Here is a 6,000-nt window from a genome sequence, read left to right on the forward strand (position 1 = left end):
AGACAATACAAGATGAACTATCTGACAAGTTGGGTGGACAGGCCAGATGCCAAAGGAATGTTTCAACTTGGGTACATCCTGTAAGAAAACACCACTTAACAGAAGTTTAGTTTACCTGCTTATGATGCTTTCTAGAAAAGCTAACCTGTGCATTCTGGAATTTTAATTTCTGTATCAACACTACGGAGTGTTCAGTATATGTGTTGATTTCCCTACTAGCATTAATAAATGTTTGCCTGATAACTTACATTTTACTATGTACGTTTTAAAGAGAAGGGTCTTGACATGGATAATGCTCTTAAATCTCTGGTGAGATAGATATGACTACCAGTTATGGTTGACATAATTACTCCTGATTGTCCCCCACATATACACACTTTTGTTGAACCCCTTTGGCACTGCATCATACAGTGAGGCAAAAGAGAAGGCAGCTGGAACGCAGATGATGAAGGACTTGTGTCCAAACTCGATAGAATACAGGTTAGAGCTTGCTACTGAGTCTTACAGAGAAAGAGAGTGTTGAATTCTTGTTTGCCAATTGTGGTATATTTGTGGTGTAATTTGAGATAAAGCCACTCAGATGGGCAAGAATCTGAAATTCTTAGGTGATGCAAACCAAGGTCCCATGCACTGCCTTTTCAGAGATCTGAGGATGTGGGTAGAACACTCTGCCCAGCTACAGGTGTTCTCAAACTGCCCATTTTAGCTGATTATAGTGAATAAAGGTAAAGGTTCCTCTTGAGAATTTGTCCAGTCCTGTCCAACTCTAGGGGGCAGTGCTCATCTCTGTTTCCAACCCATAGAGCCAGCGTTTGTCCAAAGACAATCTTCCGTGGTCATGTGGCCAGCGTGACTAGACACAGAACGACGTTACCTTCCCACCATGGTGGGAATAGATTTCTCAAAAACTGGACCCAGAAAGTGTCACTCTCAAGCAACATAGGACTGGGTCCTAATAATTTTAGACTAGTTAAAAGTCTCCCAATTGGGGGCAAGGTGACTGAGTGGATGGTGTCTCACCAGCTAGAGGCACATTTTGATTATATTACCTGGAGTCATTTTAGTTGGGTTTTTAGTCTGATTTTGGTATTTTAGTCTGTCTTAGTCACAATATGAGATGACAATTATCAGAAAAAACAGAGGAAATATACACCTGTTGATTCTCAGATCTTTCAGCAACATTTGATACCATTGACTATCCATCCACTAGTAACCTCTAGCCTGGATTACTGTTACATGTGGGACTACCATTGAAGATGATCCAGAAAAATCCAGTTAGTTCAAAAGAGAGCAAGGCTGCTCACTATGTCTGGTCATTCTGAACATGTAGGTCTTGGAAACTGACTGTTAATGAGTTGATGCAGCACTGGGGTGGTGTATTAAAAATGCCCAGTCCCAGTGGGCACTCTTGTTGCTCTCTTTTGGACTAACTGAAATTTCTAGGTCATTTCTAGGTGTAAAAAGCTATAGTACAGCAATGTGGTATGTACACCACATCACAGTAATACCGGCAGGAGATTCCAGTGCTTGGATAACTGCTGTAGGGTTAATTTTTGTCAAAACCAAAGTGTTACTACCTACATGACAAAAGCAGAAGCCCTTTGACATGGGCCAGGAAGGTATGGGTAGGAACATTCTTGTGTGGGCTAGCAAAGACACAGTCTGATTGCCATCTTTAAGACTGCACCAGCCCATCCCTGCAGCGCTGTAGTCCAGGTAGTAAGCTTCTGGTTATGTTTCCTCTCCCCCTGCAAATCTATGATTGCTTTGTTTTGTTTTATGTATTTATAGAGGGTCCCCAGTGTGGTGCAGTGCAGTGATTCTTAACCTTGGGTTACTCAGGTGTTTTTGAACTGCAACTCCCAGAAACCCCAGCCAGCACAGCTGGTGGTGAGGGCTTCTGGGAGTTGCAGTCCAAAAACACCTGAGTAACCCAAGGTTAAGAACCACTGGTGTAGTGGACTGAGTGATGGACTGGGACTCTTGAGACTAGGGTTCGAATCCCTACTCAGCTATGGAAACTCACCGAGGGAGTGGAACTGGTAAAACCACTCCTTATGCGTATATCCCACTTACTTTCAAAACCCTATTAGGGTCACTATAAGACTGTTCTGACTGACAACACACAACAATGGCAAATGTATTTATAAACTACCCTGAGAACACTACTAGCTGAGCTGTACTTGGGCATCTTAACAAAATTAACAATACATTGTCTGGATTATTTAAATGGTTTGACAGGAAGTCTTATTGAATATACTCTAGGGAAGCACCTTCAGTATTTGGCATTAAGTGCTTGTGGCCTGCAGTTCATTTGCCAAATGAAACTTGTTAGTGTTAGAGATGCCACAAGAAGTCTCTCTTGTTTTTGTTTCCACAGGTTAACCCTTGGAGTGTCTTTCTAAGTCCATGGTAGTAACTGGGAGATGGATACCTAGGGTGGTCTAGCCTAGTGATTCTCAAACTTGGGTCCCCAGAGGTTCTTGGACTGCAATTCCCAGAAGTCTTCACCATTTGCTGTGCTGGCCAAGATTTTCTGGGAGTTGCAATCCGAGAACATTTGGGGGCCCAAGTTTGAGAACCACTGGTCTAGCGGATAGAGAGGTGGGCTAGGACTTAGGAGACCTGCCTTTCAGTCCCTGCCTGGGTAGGGGAAGCTCGTGAGGACTGCGGCGCCGGTAAAGGCACCCCTTAAATAGCTCAGGCTTACCTTGAAAGAGTTACTGGGGGTCGATCTAAATCGGTCCCCAAGTGATGGCACACAACAAGTACACCGACGCCCCCACGAATTGGTGCAGCATAGTTCCCGCGTGTCCAGGAAGGGATGGCACGCCAGGGGCTTTTCCGTGCGGCAAGGTGTGGGTGCCCAGCCGGGAGAGGAGAGGGGAGGGGGAGGGATGGTCCCCAGGGAGAGCGGGGAGTGTGTGTGTGTGTGGGGGGGGGGGAAATACGGTTCCAAGCCCATGCGCCGACCGTCGGGCTGCCGCCGGCATCGCGCAAAGGCGCCCCCACCCCAGCAGCAGCACGTAGCAGAGGCGCTCCTTCGCCGTTGCGGGCAGCGTCTCTTCTCGCCTTCTCGCCGAGAGGGGACGGGAGCGGAGCGGAGCGGAGCGGAGCGCTGCTGCAGGTGCGTTACCGGGCTGGGAGGGAGGAGGAGGACGAGGCGGCAGGTGCCTGGAGTGGCTGCTCCTCGGGGCGCCGGAGCGGGGGGTCCTGCCTGCCATGGGGGGGGGGCGAAGGGAGAGCAGCCCCCTACAATCTCTCTCTCTCCTTTGCCAAAGCCGCCGCTCTTCCGTTCGCCCAGCGGGGAAGTGGCTGACGGCGCCAGGCGAAAGGCGCAACGTGGGGACGGGGTGGAGTGGGGGATGCTGAGGATCTGGGCGCCTGGGCGCTGCCTCGCGGGACGGCGATGGGGAGAGGAAGGAAGGGATGGGGAGGGAGAGGTGGCAACCTGGGAGGGGGGGTATGAGGAGGAAAGGGGGTGCAAGGCCAGCTGCGGCTCCGGATCAGGTTGGAAGACGGGGGATGCTGAAGGGAGCTGGCAAGGGGGCCATCCGGGGCGGCGTGGCCCTTTTGCCGTGGCCCTTTTCTGGGCCAAGCTTTCCGCTCCTCGGTCCTCCATAATAAGGGGCCAATGCAAGGGGGGCCCGGTGTGGGTGCACGTGGCTTCTCCCCCGGCGGTCCTGCTCTCGGGTGCCGGTGGACGGTCTCATCCTGAGTACCTCGACCGCCTCGGCCCCAGGGCTTGCTTCGCCTTCTCGGGGCGGACATCGCTAATCGGCTAAGTTATCCTTTGACCGAAGCCCCCCCCCAATTCCTAGGCGTCCATTGGAGAGAACGGGAATTCGAGGCAGATGGTTTTGTGGAGCGGAGCGAGACTGTCTTTCTTGGGCGGCCATTAAGAGAGGGCGAGCTGTGGTTGTTAAAAAGCAACAGCTCTCTTGGGGAACCGATAAGCCTTAGTAAACGACTGTATACTGTTGCTGCCTCCCCCCCCACCCTCTTCGATTTTCTTAGCCATTGGTTCCTAAATTTTAGTCCAGTCTTATTAAAATCATTTAAAAATGTTTGCAACAGGGGCCCCTCCGGAGTGAAATGGCTGATAATCATTTTGCTGCCACACAGTTCTCCCATACAGTATTGTCTGATCTAAAGATGTATTGAAGTGGGTGTCTGAACAGAAATAGAAATGGTCCATGATGAGCCTAACTAGGGGCTTTGCTTTCTGTAATCATTTGTTTTTTTAAAATGCTAAAATGTATCAAGAAAAGGGGGACAAGATATTCACAATTATGTCACAGATGTAGGCTTGCCAGCTAAAGGTTGTGTCTTTTTACCAGATGGCCTTACAAGGGTTTTTCTCTCTTACTATGGTAGGTAGCAATTATGTTGTGCTGTAAAATTGTTCGGAGTACTTTACATACACAAACCCTTTTGCTAGGAAAGGAAAAGGTGAAACTAGACAGAAACAGGATGAGACAAGGGAAAGTCAAGAGCCTCCTCTCACATAGCAAATGCTGATACCTTGCTGTATTCAATTTTACATGTATATCTCATCTTAGCCCAGAGAGCTCAAGGCAGTATAAATTACTCTCCTCCTCCCCACTCACACTGACAACCCTGGCAGGTAGGTATGTCTGAGAGGGTGATCCATTTCCTCCTTTCCCTTTCCTTCCATCCATCTTGTACATACAGTAAGGAGCTAGACTCCTTCCATCTAGCTCTCAGCCCCCCCCCCAAGCACCTCCAAGGCACTGTGTGGCTGGCTGTCCCCCCCCCCCCTCTTTCTCCAAAGCAACCATGTTAGTCTGTCTCAGCACGTTACTTTTGGCAGCATGCTATTTTTCTTTGTCTCTTCACAAGAGAACAAGAATGACTACAGGCCAGAGGATGGAGTGATCTGGTGGCTGCTAGTCTGGGGAGCATTCCCAATTTACCCTTCTGGTTAAGGCTAGAAGGTGTGGAAGTTCTCTGTCTTTAAGCAGTATGAAAGAGGCCCAGGCAGGAGCTTTCCTTAAAACAGGTCTTTGGTTCCCTCCCCATGTATGCATAGGTGACCTACCTGCCTCTGTTTCCTTACAGGCCTGGCCCACTTTGCTGTGATGATGAAATGGAGCACAGCGATCTGCTGGACTTTCATTTTACTGGCTGCCCTTTTCTTTGAAGACAGTGGCTGCAAAGGAGGGCGCGGCGGAGCACGAGGGGCAGCCCGGGGAAGTGCACGGGGTGCTACGCGGCGCTCAAAGTCTTCCTCTCGCTACGGCTCATCGGGGACAGCGCTGAGGGTGGCAGCAGCCGCAGCAGGAGGGGCGGCAGCAGGGGCGGCAGCCGCTGTAGCTGCTGGCAGGCTGAGATCAGCAGGGGAGAGCCATCCTGAAAACGCAGACAACAGCACCTTTGAAGGCAGTTACAACTATCGGGCATGGACATCAGGTGCTCAGTCCTGGCATCTTGTCCCTCTGTCCACTTACCTTCTTTGTGCAACCAGTTCCTTCTCACTTTAAAGAAAGGCAACTTGCCACCAGGGGTTTCTCTCTTCAATCCCTGCCCTCTTGTTCTCTGATCAAGTGCTGGATCTCTTCTTGATGAATCCTTTCCCTGACTTAGGCTTGAACATGGCCACTGACTGTTCCTACGAAAAAAACTAGAATCACAGTGCAAGCTGGATGCCTCTACCACCTGTCAGGAAGAGCCCCTTAAAGTATCTGGACCTTGCTTCAGATACTGCCTGACATCAAAAAAACACAGAGGTTCCAGCCTTCTTCTGGTGCCATGCAACCTGCCTGATGATGATTTACTCAGAAGACCAGTGCCACTTTTAAAGCCATGCCAGCTGCTGCTGAACAGCTGTTACCCAAGATTAGCCAAATGTCTGCCCAGTGCCTGGCTCCTAAGGTGCTCAATCAACACCTCCTCTTGCCACTACCAGAATTTACATATATTATATCATAGGCTTATAGATGTGGTGATTTATTGTGCAGCAAATGGAAGGGATGTATT

The sequence above is a fragment of the Pogona vitticeps genome, chromosome 3, assembly GCF_051106095.1.
Source record: "Pogona vitticeps strain Pit_001003342236 chromosome 3, PviZW2.1, whole genome shotgun sequence".
In the NCBI taxonomy this organism is placed as follows: Eukaryota; Metazoa; Chordata; class Lepidosauria; order Squamata; family Agamidae; genus Pogona; species Pogona vitticeps.